This window comes from Taeniopygia guttata, chromosome 1A, assembly GCF_048771995.1.
Source record: "Taeniopygia guttata chromosome 1A, bTaeGut7.mat, whole genome shotgun sequence".
Classification (NCBI taxonomy): Eukaryota; Metazoa; Chordata; class Aves; order Passeriformes; family Estrildidae; genus Taeniopygia; species Taeniopygia guttata.
Window position 1 is genome coordinate 13,923,751 of NC_133025.1, and position 26,684 is coordinate 13,950,434.

Genomic DNA, 26,684 nt, shown 5'->3' on the forward strand with positions numbered 1-26,684 from the left:
CAGTGTGCTGTAACATCATTACGTCTTTTGCAAAACATATACCATGTCCCACAAACGAGCAGTAAAAGTGTAGCACAGCTCAAAAATAATTACATACATTGTTTAGTAGAAAAAGATTTGTAATTACAGTTAGTCCAGGAATCACTTAAACAGAGTGGTCTGACAACATGGCAAGCAAGGAACACTGTAGTAATTCACTAATTAGTAATTCCCTAAACATTCCCTAACCATGAAGAAATAATTAGCACTAAAACACAACAATCCCAGAGCAGGATACATATTGAAATAACCAAATTTGTAAACTAATGTATGTTTTCTGACAAGGAATACAAAAGACTATTGTAGTCCTTACAGAGCAAGTGCAAAAACAGTTTCCAGATTATACTTCTGACTATCTTTGACTGACATTTAGTATTAATTAATTTCATTTGACAGAAGATTTGCTATATTGGGAGCTATTTCACTTACTTTTTAAAAGTTTACTGCCTCTTTTTGTTTGTAGGAGATAGCAGTTGCAATTTCCAACACAGCACAGCTTTACAAGGTCCAAAAAAGATCCCTTTGAAAGGCTAAAAATCCCCAGCCAGATGTTTCTTTACAGTGTTTGCCCCTTCTCCTCTCTCACTACCATTACAACATGCTGCCTCCTTCCAATAATTTTTGCATAAATAACATTACTATCCCTAATGAGAAGTACTGCTCAAAGACCAAGTGATTAGGGAAGTTTTGCAAGCACTTGCAGCTACCCCATTCTTAGTCATCTCTTACAGACACCAGAAGAGAAAACATGAAAAGTTACTCTAGGAAAAGCTGCAGTTCAATTTAAAGAGCTCAAGCAGGTAAGCAGTGAAGAAAACTTGGCCACCTAAGTCACAGCCAAGGCAAAAAGACCTACTGAGCAGAATTAATAACTTAGTAAGAAGGGTTGAAATTCTTGCTTTGAGGTATAACTCAGCTATTTTAATTGTACAAAAAGTAACAAAAAACCTAAAAGTAGAAATTAAATGCCAATGAAATTCAGTTTCAGTCTAAAAACAGTATTTTATTCCATTTCCAAATGTCCATGCCTAAAAAAAAATTAATTGATATATCACTACTCCTAAAAATGAACCTACTTAGGGAAGCTCATGTCTGTTCATTATCATCCCATCTGTCTTTTACTCTATTCATCTGTAAAACCTGAGCAATAAATGAAAAGGTCAAATTGACAATGTAAAGCCAGGGAATACAGACTTCTTTCTAATGATATCCCAGATCTTCCTGTGTTGGTCTTTGCAGTGCTGGGAGGAGAAAGAGGTTAAAATATTAAGATTTACTATAGAAATATCATAGGTAATACTGATGTAAACACACTGGCTAGATTAGAAAAGAATATTTTAAACCTTAAGAGGCAAGAGTCCCAAAGCCAAACATTTAAAATGGTTAGGTTATAACATCTACCTTCTGTGAGCCTATGTTTCAAATACACAACCTCTTTTGACAGAAAGGCTTTCACATGAAAGGAGATCTTTTCACCACAAAGCACAGTTATAAACCTCATCATGTCCTCAAACTAGACCAGCCTTTTGTTTCTTAGAATAACAAGAAGGAAATAGCAAGAAGCATTGCACTACAAAGGTTAAGGAGGAAAAAAAAAAAAAAAAAAAAAAAAGAAACAGTAGCAATAAAATACTAGAAAGCAAAGAAACAAGATTTTTCAACAGAGCTAAATAGCTTGCCAAAACACTTATTCACCATAATAGTGTAATCAAAGCAACAGATGGCTAAGAGCTAATGGGACAGAAAGGCATCAAGAACTGTTGTAAAGAATTATCTCACGAAACATCAAGCAATGTTACAAAGTTTACCAAGCCTGAGGCTATCAATGTGACAGCAATTTCAAAGAAAGTATCTGGCACCTCTGAGGACCGATCAGCTACATTGACTAGCCCACAACAATTACAAATTTTATCCTACAATGCTCTGTTTGAGTGTAGGAAGAGTATAAAGTCTTTAAAGAGTAGAAATTATACAAAATTTAAAAAATTAGTCAGGCAACATGGAAATAGGGGCCTCTGAGACAAATCAAACTTCTTAAAATGCTTCTGTCACCTCTTACACAATTTGACCAATCTCTAAAGCCCCTACTGATAACAAACCAGTTCACATCTGAATATGTGGCTTCTCTATTAAAAACACAGCTGGTGAAGTTTAGAGAGCAGAAGGTGAGATTGCAGCACCTCTCCTGTCCTTGTGCAACCCTGACTTGCACCTGATGATTCAAGTCCTATTACTGAAGAACAGAAGTGTAAGGACACAAAATCTCATTACTAATTTTGATACTTGGACAAAAGCTTGTGACCAGATGTTTTCCTCTACCTCAAAATATCATTATGTATGTGCTCACTCTATTAGATGGTTCAACAAAGCCATTAAAAAACAGAAATGTCAAGTTTCACTTTTAACTCAGTCTTAACAATCAACATTAGGAATTAGTTGCTGAAGGGTTTTAACATGTTTTTCTCTATTTGCAAAAAAAAAAAAAAAAAATTGTATCTCAGAAAAAATATCCTTTAAATGGTATGCTCTGAATGATTTAAATATCTACTACAAGCCATCTGGATTTTCTTGTTCTCCTACTAGTTTTTGCAACAAGATAATAATTACCTATGCAAGTGACAACATCTCATTTCTGGAATCTGTGCATATATTGTCAACAGCCCTGAAGTGCCCTCAAGTATTTAAAAGGAATGAACTTAAAGAAGCTATTTAATTAAAAATTCTTTCTGGCTAATGTTTTCATACTCAACTACAGAAGACCTCCATCATGGTCAGATTTGCTGTTGGATAAAATTTTAAAACATTTTTTTTCTTCTTAATACAAAGTTCAAATTCATTGTATCACAAACCTACAGGAAAGCCTGCAGATAATCTGGTGAAGAATTGTAGGTTGCCAGGACTGCTGGAGATGCCCCAATCCACCTGCTAGCTCAAAGGAGGGTTTGCCACACCAGGCTGCTCAGGAATGACCCAGAAGATACTCTTTCTGCTCCATTTTCCTTTCCCAGTTCTTCTTACAGCTCCCAGAGAATGCAACAACAGCTTTGTGCAGTCATTTTCATCAAGTTTTGCTGAGGCCAGCTTGAAAGAGAGCAAGCCCATGTGTACATCCAAACATGCCTTCAGTGCTGGCAGTGTTACCCACACCCTGACAGCAGTCTAAGTCTTTCAAGTTATCTTACAAATTTGTCCACTGGCATGACAAAACTGAGCTCTTTTTGCTACAGATTCAACATTTATAGAAATACATTTTATATTTCTAGGCTTAAAAAAAAAAAGTCCTCTCTTTAAAATCTAATAGTCAAAGCTATATCATACAAAAACCTTACTATGAAGGAAAAAAATCTGAAGTCCTCTGCAGAAAAAGAAATACTGTGCCTATCTTTGCCTGCAACTAACACAGACATTGGGATCTAGTTCAGTCACTGAAAAAAGGCAGTCCTCACCCTTCTCTTCAGCTGTCAGCCAGCAATGCATTCTGAAACCTTCACAGAAATGGGAACTTACTGAGGGTGCTGCCTGTAGAAGGACAGAAGGGAGGTGAAAGAGAAGAATAAGCAGCTGAGTGCACCTCTTCTTCCACACAGTCTACATTATTCATCACCCAAGAACTGCAGTATTTTGATCCAAGATTTCTCTTTTCTAATGCCACATACTGTTCAGTTCCCTATGTCATTTCAAGCTTATCCAAAGCTTTAAATCTTTTTGTTACCATAAATGCAACAATGTACGATAATGCAGAATTTCATGTGGCACTGAGTAGCAGATCAAGAACACAATGAAGCATTGATTTTTTTCTGAGAGGATTAAGACAAAGCAGATTTTTAACTTGAGAAAAAGGCAAAATGTATTATATTATCTTATTTAGATGAGTATCATGGTTAGTCAATCATATTTTTCACTCTGCTCTATGCAGATGTGGCTTATTAATGCTTTGTATGTTCTTCTTGGATCACCTAATTGCATTATTGCAGAACCTGTTAACAATCAACAGTCAACAGTACAAACCACAAATAGAATTACAGTCTGGGAGAGGCGTTTAACAATAACATACTATCTTATCTGGAGAGAAAGAACCTCAGTGTAGCTTTAGTTTTGAAGAGACACAGCTACAAAAAGTAAAAATGTAAAAGGCTGGGATGCATTATACAGAGACCTAGCCAAAGAGTACATCAGTCTCTGCTCAGTTACATCTTTGGAATTTAACTGAATTTCATATATGCTGTTTACCTTTCAGTATCTAAAGCTAATGAGAAATATTTTAATCAATTTGGTATAAAACCCTTAAACAGAGTCGGGCTTTGGAAGACGACTTTATTTAACCTCACTCTATAAAGATCAGACCCATGTGATTAAAATACTGCAATGTCTGATAATGAAAAACCTTCATGGTTCCTGTTCCAGTCTTACCTGAACTGTTTTCAACAAGATCTAATCTTAGCCTACCTTTCTGCATCTGTAGCAATGCAAACACCACTTCTTTATTTCACTGCTCCACCTTACCTACCCCCCGTCCATCTTCCAACCCTTCTGCAGTCTTGTTCTCAGAACAGCTCTTTCCATTCATATCTTTCTCTTTGGAGCTACCCTCAAGACCTAAACTTAATTTCCAGTTTCTGTACTGACACAGTGCTCCCAGTCTCCTTTATTCTACCCTTATAGTATAGTTTATTTACAAAGCTTTTCACAGCTGAGCAGTTCATAGCAGTGACCCAGGCATCTGTGCATATAAAGAGATTAATCCATCATCATATTTGCATTAATTACCTTAAAAGTACTAAAATTAGATACATTCTTGCCCTTGTAGGTATTATCTAGTCTTAGTGCAGTTTCAGTTTCTCACTGTGGTCAGAGTTGTCCAAGAAATAATGGTTGACAGTTTTCCAGTCCAGGGAAAACACCTGAACGGATGGACAACCAGAACACAGAAACAGACTATGCAACAGCCTCTAATTCAAAATAATTTCTGTCTGCAAAGAAAGCTGAACTCAATATTATTAAACATTCCAGTGTTTTCATGATGGATATTCTATGAGGAGTAATTTTTTAGTGATCACAAATGACATTTATTAATTGGTATGAAACCAAACTAAGTGTTTAATATTTCAAAATAACTAGTCTCAATGGTGAGATTTAAAACATTTTTAACAGCTTTCTAAGGTATTCTGACTATTTTCCCCACTCACATACATACTGCATAGCTAGTAATTCCTTAGAATTTATTAATACCTAAAATTTTTGGAACAGTAATGCTATCTGAATTCTTCAAAAAGCATTATCTAATTCTATGTTAATATGTATTTTAAACATCATCTACAATGGAAGATTAAGTTTTCATGTTTAGTTGATAACAGGTCAAATAATTTGATATAAATATCCAAAGAAAAGAACCAAAAGTGAATTTAAAAATTATCCAGCTGATTCTCACATGAAATTGTCACTAAACAAAATACAAAGATTTTGGCAAATAGCTAAGTGGTGATTCATAGCAGAGTGAAGGGATATAAAACATTAATGACTTCTCAATTTTCACCTATTACTTTACCATAAAAGACAGTTATATAAAAATATTGTTCAGATCAGATGCATTTTCAGGAATACCCATTTACAGAAACTATTTATAAACCACTTTCTTGCACTATCATAAAAACAGAAGCAGAAATTATGAGATTAGCAGGGCCACACAATAATAAATCCTCACAAATAAACACTGGAAAGTGAAGGCTATTTGTTGTGATGCACTGAAACATGCAATAAAGTACTTGCAAATACTCCATTATCCAGTCACAGATTTTTGGTCTAATTCTGCATTTATGAGTCACAAACACCTACACAGATAAAAAAAAAAAGAAAGAAAGAAAAAAAAACCCAGACACATAATCTGTCAATCCACTTTGATTAACCATTTAGAAAGGCTAGGAGCAGTGAAGAGTTTTAGTTTTATAAAAATACCATGTCACAGTTGGACATCAATTGCGTTAGGCTTCCTAAATTACCTCTATATAGGGCAAGTGCACAATGGCAAAGTGATATAAAGCTTTCTACATCACAGAGCAGACAAAGTCTGCACAATCCCATAATCTGTTTCTAATTCAGTATATATCTTTTAATAAATGTGCACAGACTCATCAAAATCTGAAAGATCAGGATCTCACAGGACAAAAGAGACTACCACCATGTTTATTATTGTCGAGGCTTCATAACTCTGCAGTAAAATCGTTAGGACAAAATGTGAAAATAAAACCTTTGTCAATTAAAAAAAAACCCTGTTTTTCTAAATTTACACACTATGAAAGATTATTTTACTAGTTCAGAGTGACTTCCTCACCAAAAAGTCTTTCTCCCTTTATAATCCTTTAAGAACAGCAGTAATTTTAAATTAAAAAAAAAAAAAAAAAGTAAGTCTTCCTTATATACTCTCTATTTATCAGATATTGCTTTCCAATACTTCTAGCAGCAACAAACATGACCACCAAACATTATAAAATATGCCCAGGAACTTCAGTGACCACAGAAAGACAAAATATTTTAGCATTTAAAATCACTTTTGGAATATCCCCAGGAAGTGCCATATTTAAATGATTAATCACTGGCATTCCAAATATTTATTTTAACCCAAAAACATTAATCTTCATATAGACATATAGATGTATGTACACTATGATGCATCTGCATAGTGCTGAAACAGACCAAAGTGAATCCATCAGTTGTAACATTACTAGCAATACCAGATTTGTGTAATTTTTTTATCTTCTGCATGCTATACTAATAGCAACAAAACATTTGATGGTGTGTTCTTTAGCAAGGGCACAGAGAAGAAATATCAAGTGACTTGGGATCTAGTACATTCACATCATGCTTTGATTTTCCATCTGAAAAATATGCACCAACATCCACAACTGAAATGTATGCTAAAGATATATTTATTTCGTTATTGCTCTCTGCAACACCTTCTTTTGAGCTTTGTGAATAATTCATTTGCCTATGTTTTCTTAAAAAAAAAAAAAAAAAAAAAAAACAACAAAAAAAACCAAACAGAAACAGCTGGAAACACTTACAAGCTTGATTTTATAACAAACATATATCATCAACCATAAAGGACAATATTGCTACCACAGCATTATAATATATTACATAACTGAGAAATTTTAGGTCCCAGATAAGAAGTTCATCGCAGGATATCTAATTGCAAAGCTGAGCCCAGAAATGCATTTTTCCCAAGTGAAAAGCGAGAATATATATTTTCCCCTCAACACTGCTCTATTCACTTCCTTCCTCTTCAACTCTGACTGCAGAAGAGACACTAGAGTCTGGCAAATACATGGACTTCTTAAGCAGCTGAAGATTCACTTTCATTTGAAACTGTTGTCGTGACAGGTTTCCATAGTACCTTCTTGCAGCAATCATTGCTTCTGCCCTCTATATTTCTATTTTAAAAAATAACTTTGAGTAACAAAAGAAGGGGAGATTTAAAAAAAAGGAAAAAAGGAAAAAAAAGGGAAAAAAAAAAGAAAAAAAAAAGAAAGCATGGACAAGGGGGAATGCCCCTAACTAAACTGCCTCTGCATCACAGCCAGAGCAGCAGTAGAAAGGAAATGATATACTAAAAGATGCTGTTTGCTGTTTCTTCTCCCTTTGCAGGTTTAAATCACCAGACTATGGGAAAGCTTATTTTTAACATCAGTTTCAACCATGTGAATTTCTGGGTAAGAAGTAATAGCAGCACAGTTAAGGAACAGTCTGTGAAATAGCAGTTCTTGCAATGACTTGAGCCGGGTTTTAAGTTATAGGGAGAAAAAAAAATCTAGTACTAGAGTTCAGAATCAGCTGTGTAAGACATGATTTTCACAAAGTCAGTGAAGCCTAAATTCACAAAATGAGCCAAGAGCAGAACTTCCCAAATACACTGTCCACACTGGACTATAATTATTCTTCCCTTTGCCCCATAATATCACATCCCTTGAGTCTACACCATCTTTATTATGTAGATCCAACCCCTAAGCACAAACTGTCTTGTCTGCACGAGTAAATTCATGTAAAAGAACACCCAGTGCCATGCCTTAGACCTGAGCCCCTTGGCAGCCACAGCAATGTGTGACCACCCCAGCCCTGCCTGGTGCTCAAGGGCAGGTCACTCTCTCCCAAATCAGACACAAGGCAAAGCCCTTCAGGCTAAGGATGACCCTGGCCTTCCTTCCAACTTCCTGCAGTGTTTGAAACACTTCTTCTCCAGCACTTTCATTGTTTTCACCACTTGTGCAGTTAAAGAAGCAGCCATCCATGCCTAGAAGGAAGCCCCAGGTACTTATGCTCAGAAAAGGTAGTGGTTGGTGAATCCCAGCAAAACCAGCCCTAGAAGAGCTGTAAAGGTGTGCTGAGGTCTAGTTTTGATACACTGACTGCAAATCACTGCATCAAATCTCTGCTGCAAATCCCAAATCTTCAGCGCTTAATTCACCAAGCGCTTAATTCAGCTCACTTAGTTCACCCAGAAGACCGAAGAGGTTTTGTGAACCCCACTCCTGTACCTCTCACCACACTCCCCACCACCAAAACCCATACTGTGAATGGCAAGACCTTGGAGTCAGCCACATTATCAATCTGTGCAAGACCTCTCACTCTCTTGGCTTCTGTTCTTCACCTGCAGAACACTAATGTTGGCACTTCACCTCTGTCACAAAGTGCTGGAGGGGTAACAGCAACAGCAACTGTAAGGAATTCTGGTAACACAGATTATGGAGTCATCTAAAGTACAGAAACAGGCCAAATTCAGGTAAACTTTTACTGAAAATGTTAGTCCCTCAGCTCAAAACATAAAATACAGAATATCGGAGAACAGCAGCTCCAATTTTTCTATGCACATCTGTGCATAGAAAAACAGTGTGTAGTAAATATGAAACTTGCCACAGGGAATTTCTGGAAGATGCCTAAAAGTTTCTCAACCTTGGAAGCTGGTTTCCCTGTGTGGGAAACCTAGGCAACATACATTATCAGAAGAGATGCTTAATGATTTATCATTAATACCAAGAATTAATCTGATTAAATGTTGCAATTTAGTACTTTCTCTGAATTAACTGGCCCATTAAAAAACAAGCAGGTATTTGTAACAGCTTGCAAAAGACTTAAACAAAAGACAACAGCTGAGCGTGTCAGCTAAAAATTGTATTTTCTTAGCTATATACCAGTAAAGTAAGCCCCATGGACTGACAAAAAGTATACACGCTAAATGATACACAAAACTATACACAAGCACATGGTCTCTGCAGACATTAGGTAAGTTTCATGTGATGCTAGATACTCCCTTTTTGAGAAAAATAAATTATTATTTTAACTTTTACATTATACATACATAATTTAGTACCTCTAGTTATCAAGCTAAATATAAAAAAGTTGTCTTCATCCTCTGGTCAAACAGACATCCTAAATAAAGAAATGCCATTTAAATTGTGGACTGTTGCCAAAATGTCTAATGGCTGAAATTCGCTAAATTTTTTTTTAATGGACATTCTGAAGAATTCCCAGAAACGTATCTTCAGTATGCAATACTGTACTTTATCTGTGTTCAGACAGGTTCACACTAGGATCACTAGTATATCGTACACATTTTCAATAATGCTGTCACACACTAAATAAGTTAAGATGAAAACCACACAATTCCAGTTTGAATCTAATGACACTATCTCCAGTGGAGAAAAGGTACAGCTGACAGAAGGGAGAGATGTGGGGGACAGACAATCAAAGGAAATTGTCTACTGTCCCTTTCAGTTTATTAATATAGTATGATGCCATGTTACTACAAGTGCTAAGATCTGCAGTGCACTGCGTTTTTTATGTGTAAATTTACATTGTGCCTTATAGCTTAAGTTCTGCAGCTCCACTTAATCGACACAAGTACTGTGTCCATCTTCAATCGCCTCCAGTATACTCATTTTTAAGAAACAATATAGAAAAAACCTCAAAACTTATTAGGATCGATGTGTTAACTACTGTGCCCTAATATTATTTATCCATAACATGCATTTAAATTCCTAAGATGTGAGCCATACTCTACCATTTCTTTACATGACTATTATCTCTACATCTGCATGCAAGCTTTTCAATGCAATCTTATATTAAGCAATTGAGTGGGTGCAGTGAGTACAGCAAAATATTTTCAGAGAAATTCCTGACTGGATCCTTTCAAATTATTTGCAGTATCTTAGAAGAACATTACCCCTCAAAAGGCCAACAGAATTCCTTTGATTATTTACGACAATGTGTGTAGAGCATTTCTGAGACATACAGAGTCCCAGCAAACCACAAACATATGCACTCCATTTCAACCTCATGCTCTAATTTAAAAGCTTTAGTAAATACCAACAGATAGTTTAAGCATACACATTTACTTGTGTTTCTGAAGATCTAGTATTATTGAAACATACACTTTTACTTGGGATAAAATGCTATTCAAACTTGGATCTCGACAGAACTCATTGGAGCATCCTTTTCTCAGACACCATTCCTTGTTTCCAAGAGCATAAATTCCTCCCTGCTCTATTTAACAAACGTAATATCCATTTCGCCCGTCCAACAAGCAGTTATTTCACTATTTGTGCTTTCCTATTTGAAACCTGACACTTTTTTCTTCAGCAATTTTTATTATTTTATTATTTATTAGTTATTTATAGAAGTTTCTTTGTCTTCTCTTTAACACAAACGTTATTAATTTTTCTTGGAGTTTGCTTATCACAACCAGCCACTGATATCCATGCAGGTAAGATGGCTCCAGGTAAGAGTTACCTAAAAATGTCATCATTCAGATTTTAAGAATTCTGACAAACCACAAAGATTTCTTCTTTTTTTGTCACTTGCAAGCATGCTGCTGGTCTATACACATGGGAGAGCAAACTGCTGGTATTGAATGCCCTTCAATACTATCAAGTAGTGTAGCAATGGATTTACAAACTTATCAGTGTGTGAAATACAGTATTGAATTATCAACAAGGTGATACACTTTGTTTACAGCAGCAAATATTTTCCATTAGTGAAATCTGAAATCCATTAAAAACGTGAGCTTTTAATGTCAACTGTAAATGATAAAGCAAACACAGGGATGCCCAACCCTTTTGGCTGGGGAGGCCACTTGTCTTTGTGCAGGTGCAAAGAAGGGCCACAGGCCACATTCCCTACCCTGTGAGAAGACTACAGTAAACACACACAAGTGGTGCTGTGTGTGTCACAGATGTGACACTTGCTGGGGAGTTGGCCCTCAGCTGAGCTTTTATGTGAGCACCCACTGCAATCAGGGTGCTGGATGATCAGTTCTGGTGTCAGTTCCAGGACACCATGTCTAAATTTACCACACAAATTGAAAAGATCTTCAACAGGAGTTAAAGTTTACTTTCCTTCTATAAAACAACAGTTATCTGCAGATGAAAATACAAATCACCTAGCACAAATTTACCCAAACTGTTATTCCTAAGTCCAGCTTTCATTGCTCCTCACTTGACTACCTCTCAGGTTAGTCCACATCCTTCTTGACATGTTGAATTCACTACTAGAACCCCCAGGGCTGAGTAGAGTATAAATGTCACTCTACTGAGTAGAGATAAGAAATTACTCCAGGTATACTTTTGCTTACACCTCACAGTATAATATTTTTCTCCTTTGTATCTACTTGACATGGCTGACATTCAGCTTGTAATCCACTATAATGTTAAAATACCTTTCTGCAGGTCTCCTATCCACACAGCTGTTTCTGCTATAGAGCCATGCTTTTCTTCCCTTGTTCCTTTTCTTCATGCAATACCTTACACTGTTCCTTTATAATAGCATCCTATTTTTTCAAATCAATTTCACAAGATCATTTTAATTCTGTCCTTACAAGACCTCTTAATCCTTCTTAGACAAGTGTAGCCTGCAAATTTAATAAATATATTCTGTATTCCATCATCCAGACCATTAATGCAAGTACTGATTAGTGCTAGCCCTGGGGCAAATCCCTGCAGAACTTCACTGGATACAATTCTTCCATATTGGAAGAGAATCAACACCGTGCACAGTTTACCAAACTCTTCTGCATTGATCTTGTAACAGTTTAAGATTATCTTTACTGTTATTAAATCTAGATTATCCCTCCTCAGTTTGAATTTGAAAATGCCTCAGGTAAAGAACTATTACAAACAAAATATCAGACCTCACCTTTCACACCTCCATCCTCTAAACTGAACAGCCTTTAACAGAAGGAAGCTAAGCTAGTCTGACAGAACTCACTCTAAAGAAACCTGTACTGGTTGTGAGGCTGACCCAGCACATGTGTGGTTATCAGGAAGTGCTGGGATACCAAGAAAGTGTGTGCAGATGCAACAATTTTAAGGCTGTGCACAGGAATGTATTGGGGGAGCATCATGGAAGGCTCCTGCCACATGGTCTGGCACACAGGGAGCTCTCAGAGGCACACATCAGTCTGGGCCGGGGCTACATGTGGCTCACAGACTAAAGGTTGATTGCCACTACAGCAAATCATCCCAAACACAGATATCAGCTGCTTAAAATGTAACCTGAAGCACTGTGTTGAGGCAAAATATTCTGTAGAAGGAGAACGTTCCCTTTTGAACACTGCATGATATTACCAGAAAAGTACTTCCCTTTTCCAGGAGAGAGAAAGTTACACACACTCTTTCAGCATCCAATTTCTTTTTTGAAATCCAAACTAGATAGTCTCTAAATTTTGCCTTTTAAGGATTAAAGGTAGTAGCTGAGAAGTTCTAGAAATAATGGTTAAATCTTTAACTGTAAGTCGGTACAAGTCTTCTTCTAGTATTACATATTACTGTGACACATTATGATTTTAAATAGTATCTAATGTATTTTAACAGTATTGTTAGAAGGAAAAGTTAAATTCAATCAATACATTTGGAAGCCAAAAGATTTGTTACCTCAGAAAGACATTTGCTTTCAGAACTATAAAATATTAATAAAGCAACATGACTAGGAATGCCAAGACGAGTATCTGTAAGATTCTTTTACCCTTCAAGATGTGTTGCAAAATTACAGGTGCTGTACTTATTCCCAATCAGCCTAACTTCTAATTTCTGACACTGCCCAGTAACATGACTGCTTAGTGATAAAGGAACACTTCAATAGTTGTTTCATTAATATTTTTAGTTTTGGACTTCTGTCACCCATCATCTAATATCACATATTGCTGCTAATCACTGTAATAACCCCCACTTTTCAGTTTTTCATCACTGACTTCCTTAATTGATCTTGATTATTCCAAGGAAGATGATTTGCACAAAGATGTAAAAGATTTCAAGAATGCCCACAGTAATAAATTAAAATTGGGCAATTAATCTCATGTAGGAAGCAGCTGAGCTCTTTTTTTCAGAGTGATAGCTTGGTCGGAAAATCAGCTCCTGCTGCTGTGAAACCAGCACCTCCTCCAGCTGACAATCCTGAAAATCCTGCCATTGCATTTCTATACAGTACCTGTACAGAGGTATTGCCCCATATGCATCTACACTTTGTTACACTGACTACAATAGGGAAAAATTGCTTTGCTATCTGTTGAAACATTAGCATTGCATTTTTCAGGAGCACATTTTCTCCCTTAAAAAAAGCCATCACCTAATAGATACATTAATGGATAAGTTAGCTTATCTTTTTGGGTGTTTTTAATGATTTAAATCAAATTGCATCTCCTCTATCAAAATGTTCATCAGCTCTTAAAGATTATGCAATCTTACATAAGAGATTATATGTATGTACTCATACTGATTCTTGAATCATATATACCATACTCCCCTTTCACCTTAACATCTACAGTAACTCATAAATCAGAGTCTTTCTTAAGCAAAACTGTTTGATGGCCACTTATGTTTTCATTAATAGAATGGAGACAACCTTAAACTAAGGGAGGACTGGTGTTAGTCATATGATTTCATTGCAAAGTTGGAGCAGGTGAAGACTACAGACCCTTCATGTCAGCAATAAGGTCTGCCAGAATTTACTACTTCTAGTTAAGTAATGTTAGTAATTCCTCATGAAATCTGTGTCTGGCCCTAAATATTATACAAGGTTTTGAAGAGGTTTTTGCTCTTCACTAGTTTTTTAAAAAATTTTTGTCCAAACATTTTTTAATAAAGCTATACAGCATTTAAAAATGCAACAAAACCAAAAAACCCTGTCCAATGAACATTTAGATGGCCTTAAATGCAACAGAATTTGTCTTCCACACTAGTTCCTATCAAACTCAATTACACCTGATGTCAAGAGAATTTGTCCTCTGGTAAAATGCAAATATAAAAACCACACATTTCCAAAAGTTTAGAGAGCGTTGTCCCCTCTTCTCTACAAAGCAAGTGTCTGAAACACTTTGTCTTCCCAAGGTGTTTAAAGCATTTTATCTGTGCCTTTGATATCTTATCTCAGATTCAGATGAATCAGAAATAAGCTAAAAATATTGGTTATCATGGAAAAAAACCATAATACAGTCTTTCATGTTTTAGCATTTCAGAGTAAGAGCCTGAAATAGTATTCCACCCACACTCAAAAAATTGAAGATATGCAAAAACTCCCATGTGAAACTTTATTATCTATTATTGAGATGGGAAAATGACAACATTGGCAAAATTTTGCCATTTTTGGTAATAAAGTAGGAAAGCAAATGAATTGGCTTCAGTCCTGAATCTTCTAGTGAACTGCTGGGAAGGAGGAAGAAAACAGCAGCATCCTAAAAGCCAAACTGAAAGAGGTGAGCCACGGATTGAGAAAAGGTAAAAAGAATGCCTTACTCTCTCTTTGGCTTGATAGAAAAGGGCAAAACAAAGAAAAAATGACTGAAATAATTGTAATTTATGTAATAATTCTGATGACACGGTAATGCTTGTTACAGGGCTGGATTAACAGAACATTAATACTTACCACAAAATTAAATACCAGCTATGTGCTTTATTCCTTGGAAATAAAAACTGGCCTTTTTTCCACTGAAAAGCTTTTTAGAGCTATTCACTATAACTGTAGATTATATTCAACTCTATCTTCAGCTATTTTTACCTTCCTTGTCCTCTCTCTCCTCTAGCTTATTTTTAGTGATACTCAACCAACAGGTACAAAACAACTCCTAATTATTCCAGTGAAAATTAAAGGTAAGTGAAAATTCAAGATTACTTTTTAATTATAGAGTCTTCATTCCTTACCAACATTTCTTCAACAGGGACTGAATTCCAAAGAGAGTGTACTATGAAATACTTCTGAAGCCCATGTAAAAAGTATGCTTCCTGAAAAGTCTACAGCAGTAGTGAATAACAGGTGGGAAGGTCTCAAATGTGAGAAAAAGTACTGTGGTTTTAGTGCATCTTTTTAGCCTTCATGTATGTATATATCTGAAAGTATGCATTTCACAAATCTTCTCTTGCAGATTTTGAGAAAATAGGCATATCTGCTTTGCTTTCCACATCCTCATACCACATGCAGGTCTGTGGTAGAGCAATAGTTAAATCAGTTCTCAAACTCAGGATACTCCTCTTGCAGGAGATCATCAGTAATATTCTTCTCCAGTGCACAACTGGGTGGGTTTTTTTTGGCCAGGAAGAAACAATCTCAAAGGTGGCCTAAGTGTATTTCTCCAAAGTTAGATCTAGCCAAATAATAAGCAAACAGCAGCCAGAGTATTTTCAAGTTGTGTCAAAGTATTACATTTTGGCAGAATTCTAGAGGGAAAGGTTTACACAGAAATCATTGGTAGTTGAATCAACTTAAAACAGCTGTTAGCACAGCATGGCTAAGCACAGCCCACTAAAAGGTTTGCTACTGAGTACTGCTTTTGCACAGTTAGTTCTTTGGGGGCGGAAATATGTGGTATATTCATAAACTTCAAACAATTACAAGAAACAATAAAGCACCAGCTGGTCTACTATCAGAGCAACTGAGACAAATTCTGAATATTTAAAACACAAGACATTTACTTAAAAGCAACTATCGACAACTAATACCAAAACACAGTCAAAACATTCACACAACAAGCTGTGAAAGGGTCAAGATAGGGAAGACCACTATACAAGCTATAGAGAACATAGAGAATAAATGAAGTGCAGAAATGTGCCATTCCTCAGCAAGCTGTCTTGTAACATCTCATTTTATGCAGAAACATGGAGGTAGCTTTAAGCCAAATAAACAACTACATACTACATACATACTACAAATAAACAACAACTACAGATTAGCTTTCCAGGTTTTAAGATTAATGAGCAGATAAAGGTTTCTTTGTTACACAAACACTGCACCCCTCTAACCTCTACCTTACAGAGGGCAGTAACACACTGTAACCATGCCATCATATGGAATCTCCCACAGCTTCCCAACCACCCCAGGTACACCTTCTGAGCCTTTGATAGATTCTAGATCAAGATTCTAGATTTAGATTTAAATTTAAAAATGGGTATCTCTCCTACAGGTCTTCTATCTACTGACTAAGCCTGGAAAAAAATATTACCACGTCATTCACAAGCTCAGGACAGGCTCAGAAACAGTAGTTCACTGGTTGGAATAAAATTATGTATAATTGTTCCTAATGGGCACTTATCAAGAAGGCTTTATTTATTTTGCTTAGTCTTTACCCATCAGACCCTTAACATCTTTACTGACACTGATACAAGTATTAAAGCTCTAGAGGATCAGCTCTTTATCATTGATCTGAACAAAAATTATAGTAATTTAGACTTGTTTTATTTTCTGAATTAGATCCTGGTTCCTGAGCCTCTTCCCTGGAGAGGGTTCTTTTAGCAAAACATACTAAAGTGCTGGCATTTCTGTTCACCCCAATGATTTAAAATGGAGTGTCAGACAAGAATAATTTTTTTAAGGGTTTATTTGAAGAGACAAAAAAATATACAATTCTAGAATGAAAGACTTCAATTTCTATTTTTGTTTTCTTTTTTTTCCCTTTCTCCTTCAAACTGAAGACAGGCTATGACAAGGGTTCTTGTGATCTGAATCCTCCACTGGCTTAATTGACCTGTGCTGCTTCTCTAGAGAGATGATGAATCCTTGTTCACCCTCCTTGTTTGCTGACAAAGAACATAGCAGCATTGCAGAAATTATGGTTTCTTATTGATCATTTGAACTTTTCTTGTTGAATCATTACATCAGTGAAAATGCTTGTGTCTGTCTGCATACAAAATCTCAAGGGCAATAAAATATTCCTTAACCTTCTAAGGGATCAAGGGGTGATTTTATAATGTAAGAACAAATCCTAAAATACATCAGTTTCTTCCCCAAGCCTAAGTGCTACACAGTTCTATGCATCCACTCCAAACTGGCAATGAGAAGTGAAGGCCTAACTCTTGTCTTGATCTTGGTATGGTAAACTGTACCATAAAAAATATCATCTTTCACACAGCAGGGATGATGATGATTGAACAAATCTTGTAATAAAGGATCATGATTGGCTCCAGCATCACTAAAGTACTGAATTTCATGAGTAGGTATTAAGATGACTCTCCAAGGAGATGTAATTTAAACATGGATTTACACCCTAAAACATCGGATGCTTTTCACTAAAGAAAACTAAACCCAGCATTTTCAATACTAAGCCTTGACTCTCATATATGTTTTAAGTCTTAATATTGTATTTAAAAGGGCTCAAGAAGGTACAAAACCCATCTATACCTCATGTAAAAAAAAACCTGCATTTTTCTGAGTCAGATTCATTCTATTATATGGCTATAGACAAAAGAATACCTATTTGCCTACACTTCATTCTGTCAGATAACCTGTCCCAACAGAAACAATCATCACACTGTATATTTACAACACAGATTTTTGACTCCTGCAGGAATTTCTGACTTCAGGGCTCCAAATGGCTGGGGACAAGCTAAATGAACCCCAGCTTAACCCTATACACATTTTCTTATAATTCCTCAGAACACCTCTGAACTTTGTGGAATTTTTCTGACACTTAATATGATATCACTTCTACAAAAACTCTAGATCAAAAACTTTCTCTGGTGATAAATACTTGTCCAGGCCAATTGCAGGACAAAGGATCGAATTATGTTCAAGTGTTGTTAGCTTGCTTTTTCAAGCAAAAAAAAAGAGAGGCAAAAGATTTTGTAATAAAAGGGCATGATCTTTTCAGGGACTTGTATCAAAATAAACTCAAAGAGGCAGATCAAGTTTGAAAGGATTCCTAAAAGGGAATAATTTTTGTGCTAATAATAGCTATTTCCTGTGACAATGTCATTTGGATAAACATTGTGACATCACTTATACCATATATAAGCACACTGCTGAGGTTAACTTGCAGCAGTCAGCAACCAAGGACGCATTTTACATATTTGCACACATTTAAGTGTCTTTTAATGCTTGTTTTTCATGTGAACAAATTTGTCAAGAAGATAATGAATTTCAGAACTCAAATTTGAAAACTTAAGAGCTTCTCTATTTACGTGAGTTCAAAATGAGAGTTACTTAAGAAGGAGAGCCTACTTGCAGAATATCATAGAATTACCAAATTACTTACTAAATGTAAGTAAAAAACTGTAATCTCTGCACACTTAAGCTATCCCCAAAAGTAATTTTTACTGACCTCTTGACAACATGTATGCCAGCCAAGTCTTGACATTATGGATATACTAAAGCATAACAAAGAGTTTTAATTTCAACATAATTCCAGTGTTAAAATATGGTTATCTTACATAATAAATTGTATCAGAAGTTAGCAAAGCAGACCTTTATAAACTCCTGATAAAAATCTATTATTTTGCTCCAGCCTAGCTGTCATATACAAAAATGCCTTCACACTGTTGTAAAGGTCATCAATGCCTATAAAACAGGTAATAAGCACTGAAATATTGTTGAAGATCTCCTTGGGAAAAAAAAAAAAGTAAATTGCAAAATATACAATACTTCCATGCAAATATCTTACCACAATAACACCACTTGGACTTTCAAGAGACTAAACACATCCTAGCACATCCTCTTTCCTAAATTCAGGCACATGCAGTCTAATATTCTCACAAGTAAAGAAGTTGCTAGTGGTTAAGAATTTTTCCTCTAACATTTATTACAAAAATAATGGTAATGCAATTTTTGTTACTTTCTTTTTTGCATTCTCTGGCATTACTGAGAAAGCAAAGCACATGAGTATCATGACTGAGAGTACTTTATTTTTAAAGCTAACTGTAAAATGATTAACCAAACCTCCTCATAAGAAGGAGTCTTGAGTCTTGACTGTGTTGTCAAGCCTCTACAACACCCAAGTGATTTTATATTACCTTCTGTGTGAATTAATGCTGAAAACTGGAAGGAACAAAGTTCCATATTTCTTTAGAGAGACAGATGCCTGCATCTTTTCTGAGACACAGAGAACTCTTCAGAGATTTCTTAGATTTTAAATGGAAATACTGTCCATAAATTACACACATTAAATTCTTAAAATTTACATTTTAAACGTGAGTGTTTCAGAGATGTTCTGCATTAGCACCTTCATTGGTCTAAAGTTAATAGTTAACAAATAATTTTTCTTACTGTTGTGACTTCTGTAAGAAAAATGTTGTAGAAACTGTATACTACTCTGAAACCTCTCTGTTGGACAGTAAGTGTGTGACCTGGTTAGAAAACTGCGAAGTCTAAAGGACTCCATTTTCTCTTTTCTGTATCAGTCACTGTCTTATAGGCTTACATGTATATTATTTGCACAACATGTTTACCTTATATACTAAATAATCTCAGTATTTAAATATTTATTCTTGTGACAGTGGGTTTATATTCCTAAAATTTCTTGTGGTCTTTTCTTAAATTCTTCTAAATCCTATTACTGAGACAGAATGAGCACAATTTAGAGTACTGTCTATTTGGCCATATTCCAAATTTACATAATTATATTAAAATTTTCTACATCCTTTTATTTTGCTTTTTTCTGAAAAGCAGACTTATTTTCTCCAACATCTTGGGAGGAGAACAGAGGGGATGAGAGGTAACATGAAACTTTTAGATGCACACACTTTGACATCAAATTTAACAGCTGGTCAAAAACTGTCTTCAACTATGTGACTGTTTTTTAAAGGTTTCAGAGTAGATGATGTTAGTCTCATTTAATCATCTCATTTGGCTGTCAAGAGAATCAACTATAGTAGCCCACAAAAATGTCTCTTCCTACCTCTTAAATGGATGTGTACAGCTACTTACAGAAGTAAAAATCTGGAATAATTAGAATAATAGGCTTTTATAAACATAAGTTTTCATAAGCATAAGTTTTCATAAACTTATTACAGAAGAATTCTGCCACATAGTTACAGCTGATGTATGACCCACCTTGGAAAGGGTACTTTAGCTTCAGCATTGTCAAAAACATACTTTTTTAAATCTATCTGATTTACAGGAGCTGTATATACGTAAGTGTTAATTCTGATCTTAAAATAACTATCAGCAGCGGGGGCTGAAGAAGTAGAAAAGGAGTTCACTGATTCATTGCAAATTATATTAAGGAGTACTATTGTTTTCCATGAATGATACAGGTTGTAAATGTTTTCATTATCCAAGTTGTAGTACTTTAGGAATACATCTACATTTTGTAATTGCGAGTTCATTAATTACAGTACGCTGCACTAATTACGTCCAGTAAGTACCTTAATTACCAATCTATGTGAGACAATTCCTAGAAATTTTAATTGAAATGCAAACAATACATGAAGGAGATTAAAGCTCTCCTATAAAAAAGTAATTAACATTGGAGGTATGTTGCACAGTCTGAAATTGGCATCTCATACATTTCTGTTCTTCAAAACTGAACCATCAAACAGCACAGTAATATTTTAAGTCTTACTGCCACAAAGTAATAACTTGTATACATTTGACTGCACAGCTAAATTACCTTTTGATATGCACAAGGAAATTTTAATATGGTGCTAAATAATAGCCAAGATGGCTTTGTCAGAAACAACTCATGCCAAACCAAAGTAATTTATTTCTGTGACAGAGAAAACGTACCTTTGAATAGGAGATGTAACATGTTTTGATTTGAAGCAAGGCTGTGGCTACTTTAAGTGACTTTCCTAAGTAAGCCAAGCAAACATGCTCTAACGATGAACATAAAGAATAGAGTGGGATAACCCAAGTGTATGACACTCTAAGCTTCTGTCTCTCATTGACTGTCCTAATTCTGGTCATATTTAAGATTGTCATGTTGAACATACCTAACAAAGGCAGAAAAGAGGATAGCAAACCAACATGGTACACAATTTATACAGGTGGAGAGGTCTAGAATTCACAAAGCAAAGACACTGTAGTCTGGACAAACAGAAATCTCATATTAAGGCATAAAGAATATGAATTCCACTCACAATAACCATGTCTCTGGCTCCTACATATTTAAAAAACCCCAAAACTCCATCTTTAATTGAAAACATTAATGAAGTTTCTGTATCAAAGGTGTGTAATTTTATCCCAGCTCAGGGGAATACAAAAAGGCTGCCTCTCAGCAGTACTGGCTGTGACAATGTGCCTCGTGCTCCAGTCTAAGTTTCGAGTCTGATGCTGCTGCATTATTGGATGCTCTGTAAAGTGCAGCACAGAACAGCTTGGGTTGGAAGGGTTCCTCAATAATACTACTTAGTGTAAAAACTCCCTGTGACTTCAAAACAATAACAATGACAAAATTCAATACATTCTCAGTTGAAATAATATTCTTAGCACATATGTACAGTTACACACCATGACATGTTTTCATGAATCCTATGTCAAAATCTCTGCTTTTATGAACAGCAGATTTTTGTCTACAGAAGAGATGAGCTACCTGACATCAAAGAACAATTATGGTCTAATGCACAAGATAAGGACAATAACTAGAATCTTTTATTTAGCCCAGCTTCTCCCCCATCCCAAGAAAGCCACAAACATAGAAGGAGAAATGAACATTTAAATTATGAGCAGTATTATCAGCTTTGCCAGACCTCCTTTGAATACTCACAGCCAAGGTAAAAACCTTGAGTATATACAGAAGATTCAAAGGGATTGTTGACAGAGATCCTTAATTTAAAGGGCCTTTGGAAAACTACTGCATCCAAGTAATTCCTAACCATTAGTAAAATTCAGCTGTTATATCACTAGTATTTTCTCTTGTATGAATGACGCATAAACTGTGAACTTAACTACCATGAAATATAAATAAGTGCGGTACAAAAAATAAATTTTTCAGCATGCAAAAGTCTCTTATAGAAACTGGAATACATAATAGTATGATGTGTAAAAAACGAAAGTGTTTCAGAACATTTAGCACTTTTACCTGAGGCATACTTTATTTACTAGTATAGGTTTCAAGGAAAAAAAAGGAGTGAATCACTTGTTCATAAAAATTGTATACAGATGGAATGGAAAAAGTCTTTACAGGAGAAGCTTAATGTGCAAGAGAAATTATATGCAGGTGCAGTTACTTATCAAGATGTAGGATTAAATTGGCTCATCCACATACCATTATCAAGGCACAAAGTATGAGGTACTCTCAGCATAGGGAAAAAATATTTCAGTAGTGGATTAAAAACTAAATCTGAGATCTAGTTGAAGCCAACTACCTAACATTTTTTAAAATTCTTATCATTTGTCCTAGAATTAAGACTGAAAGCCTCTGAACAGAACTAAAAACTATGCTAAAGTTTATCTTTTCTGAAAAGAAAAGCCCAAAGATATTCTATAACATTGTAAGATTTCTAAACTGAATAGAGAATATAAAGTATAAACATAGACCTCATTTGCATTTTAAAATAATATGCATGAGATCAATTTTCAGCTGTTTACAGGCCAAGCCATTACTTCGATGACCCTCTTTATTTTTGTCAGCAGTTTTACCATGTCAAATCTCAGAGCAAAGATTATCTTATTTACACAGCTATACAATTTAAGATTCAGTACTGTTCAGTCCAATGGAAGTTAACTAATTGTTAAATTTCCTGCTTTAGAATATAATTTCCAGCTCATAATACTTGATATTCTTTACATCTTACAGTTCACCATCTGATGAATTTAAGTCTCTGTCCAGCACTATACAAGTCAGACAACACCAGCACAAGGTTTCTTGGCTCACTGTAGAACTCTGTGAATTTATTAATTTCACTATTTTGTTTTTATAACCTGCACTGAAGCAACATATACTTGATACAGTGATGCCTTCCCATCTTGCCATAGCTGAAAACACTGTCAGAGGGTCTCTATGAAGAATGGTATCTTCTATTAAGGAGAAAAATATCCTTGATCACGAGGTATATTAAATTTAATTCTAAGGTGTGGCAAAATGCTAATCCTAAATCAAGGGGAGTGAATCCCCCAAAAGGATAGAATAATAGGCTGTAGCTGCACAGCAAATGCAAATGTCCTAAGTCTGTGGAAAGGTTGCTTGTATTTATTTGCAGACAATTTTGAAATTCAGATTCCTAGCGAGCTTCTTAAAGAGGGATAAAACAAGAGTCAAGTAGAAAGACAATGAAAAAGCTTCATGCATTAACATCTCCTTAGGCAGAAAAAGCCACAAACCTGCAGCAAAAAGCAACCAACTCTATCATACCACAAGTTTCTACTGGGTGAAACATACGTGCTTGAGGAATGTGGTTTTGAATATGCAGTACACAAAAACCACAACAGTAATAATAAATACTGACCTAGATCTGAATTAAGGAGAATCCTTCATCTAACATTAATAACAAAAAACAAGATGTCTCAGGCTTTTCTCAAGTAAGTCAATACTTACATCCTAATAAACACAAGGATAGCAACACTAAGCAGGAATAGCCAGATCTTCTATAATTCTGATCAAGTACAAAAGACAACTACATTTTTTGACAAAAAATCAATAGGATTTTAGAACAAATCTCCAGGAAAGAGTAAAACCTGCAGTGCAGGAGAACATATGGCACTCTCCCATCCTCCTTGCTGGTAACTCCTACTTCAGCACACATTCCTTCCCAAATGCATATGGATTTTAGCTTTGCTCATATCCAGTGCTGGAGGAGCGAGGGGAAAAGACTGAAAGGAGTTCATCTTCCGCCCTCCCCTCCTCCCCAGTCCTGGGGTTGGAGTTGCACAAAGCTCCATCTGAGCTCTGGAGAGGGACTGTGTATGAGCACCCAGTACCCCGTTACGTGTGTGCTGTGTGACCAAGAGGAGCAGGATGAGACACGGACACGCTGCCCCTGTCACCACACTCGTGTTCCGTCAGTGACAGAGGCAGAGCAGCAGCGCAGCCTCAGCACGGCCCAGCAAACAGTACAAGGGACAGATTTTGGTATGAACTAATTAGATGAGACAAAACACTCTCATGACTATTTCTACAACTATGTTATCTCTATTACCTTAAAATATGAGCTTCTAAAAATGTATGCCCAGGTACTTCCCGAGCAGTCCCATTTTCCCAACAGTATTCATTGAGGAATTCATCACTCCCTCCTCTTTTACAAGACTTTCATTCTGGAAGGCCCATCCTATATGGGGAAAAACTATGGCTCTGAAAAACAAATGAGCTGGACCTGCATTGCACATCTGGATTTTTGGCATGAGATGTCTCCTAAGACAACTATGTTTTCCTTTCTCCTGCCATTCCAATATGTTTACCCAGCAGAAATGCTGGGCATGCTTCAAGATGTAAATTACTGATTATTCAAGTAATTGCTCAAACAATCTTTATTGTGCACAAAGAAATACCATGCTTGGTTAAAGAGCTTATAAAAGAGTTGCTACCAAAATTTTTCAAAGTCTGTTAAATGAAAACTTGATGAATTTTACAGCATTACAAAACAAGGTCAAGTTAAAAAGATACAGATTTAACTTCATAATTTTAAAGAAGTATCACTATCATATAAACAGTTAAAATATCTAGAAAACAGAGCAGCAATACCAATGTCTCCCTTTTTTTGCTGTTTTTGTAACATTAATCTGCATTTTATGCTATTTGTTGCAGCTGTCTTTTTTTTTAAAAAATCAGACTAGCAAACATAAAGCAGTACCTTGTCAGAAGAAAAACTGTAAAGGAAAAATGACAGTTTAAATAGTAATGAATTCTCTGGGAAAGGCACTGAAAGAGGTCATGGCACAAAATTATTGTGCAAAATCAGACACAGTTATAGTTAAAGAAGCTTAGCGACTTTAAGGACCAAACTATTTTCAGCTAAATATGTATAACACACATAGTTGTAGTAATATTAAATAATTTACTTAAGATAATTCTATCCTTTCCCAAAGAATTTTAAGATATAAAAGGCAACAACTCCCAATTAGGTATTAAAATTTCCGCCAAGACCATTTTACTAAACTCTTGTATTACCATACGCTTCACATTAATATTACATGAATTATTGAAGACTGATTAAATATACATGTGTCTGTCCAAGCAGGTTTCTCCTCAAAATGCAGTCTCTTTCTCCTATTTTCAATATTTGCTTAAAGGCAGTACATTTGAATCCTTGCCTCATGTCAACTAATTATGAATTCCTTACAGCATGGTGTACTACCTGCCACTGAGGGAAGGGAAAAGCGAATGTTTCATGCTCCATTTGCTGTTGACAACATCTCACTGGGGCTGTCTGCTTTGCAGACTACTCTGTGGAACACGTGTCCAGCAGACGCACAATTAATAGTCAGGAGTGCTAACAGATGATCAACAAGAAATAACATGCCTTTGGCCGAGCCACCCAAAGCCTGAGCCAACACCTCCAGCAGCCGCAGGGGACACTTGGAGCAAAGGAGGTGGCAGCTCCCAGGTCTGCTGGCCTTGCCTGGGCCATGGGCTGCTCTGCAGTAGCATTTCAGATACAAACACAGGGCTCTCAGAAGCTGGTGGGCTCAGCTGGGGTCACAGACTGGGAATCAACAGAGGTAAGACAGCAAAATGTCGAGTGTGAGAGGATTTCTTAATTTGGATGCTTTTGAAGACATTTTGAAGCCTAGGGAAATGGCAGTGTAATGGTATCCAGCTGAAGGATGGAGGAAGGCAGGACAGCTGTATGCCCTAACCATGGACACATGGGTACTGTAGAGGAAGCTGCTGCCATTGCCAGCACTCCAGTGAAGACAGTCAGGCAATCCAAATCTGGGAAACAATGACCACTTCATATCTCAGTTCTCTGCTTTAATATCATTTGAAGAAAAAAAAAAAAATCCAAAGGACAGGAAGAAAATGTTCTCTAACCTCAAACTAATAAAACTTGAAGGCATTACAAAACAATAACTGCTAATCTATTGTAACTCAGTACCCCCCATACTGCCTCATCACAAAAAGGAAAACCTGTGCATTTTGTTTGATCTATTAATAGACACTTCATAACTTCAATTTCTGGTCCATAAAAATCTTTATGTTTTTAAGGCCTGAACCTGATCCTGAATATTGCAGGAGTTATCAGAGCTGGCTATGGAGTGAAATGCAGGTGAGAATGGTGCATAGCTGCACAGCCATGGGACAGCCCAGAGCTGGGGAGGCAGACTCCCAACAAGAGCTGCTAACTGGGAAAGGTGATGGATGGAAGGCAAGGGGCCCTTCCATGCCCAGTTAGTGAGTCCCCTGTGCTCATCCCCACTTCTGAAAACTTTCTGCTGAACATAAATTAAAGAACTAAAACCTACATTTATTTTACAATGATTTTACAATGATTTTTTACTTGACCTGAAAATATTTTAACAAATTA

The 26,684-nt window shown here is 36.0% G+C and overlaps 1 protein-coding gene and 1 long non-coding RNA gene across 3 annotated transcripts in view; one reads left to right on the forward strand and one right to left on the reverse strand.

Moving 5' to 3' along the window:
• The window catches only part of COG5 (component of oligomeric golgi complex 5), a 173,088-nt gene that overhangs the window by 65,691 nt on the left and 80,713 nt on the right, over nucleotides 1-26,684 (reverse strand). The gene's annotated exons all lie outside the window — the stretch shown is intronic.
• On the forward strand, nucleotides 9,550-26,140 carry LOC140680870 (uncharacterized). 2 transcript variants are annotated; one of them, XR_012052250.1, is made up of 2 exons: nucleotides 9,550-14,795; nucleotides 15,101-26,140. It is a non-coding gene; the product is annotated as an uncharacterized lncRNA (long non-coding RNA). The 2 variants fall into 2 exon arrangements; XR_012052251.1 differs by having other exon boundaries at nucleotides 9,550-14,773.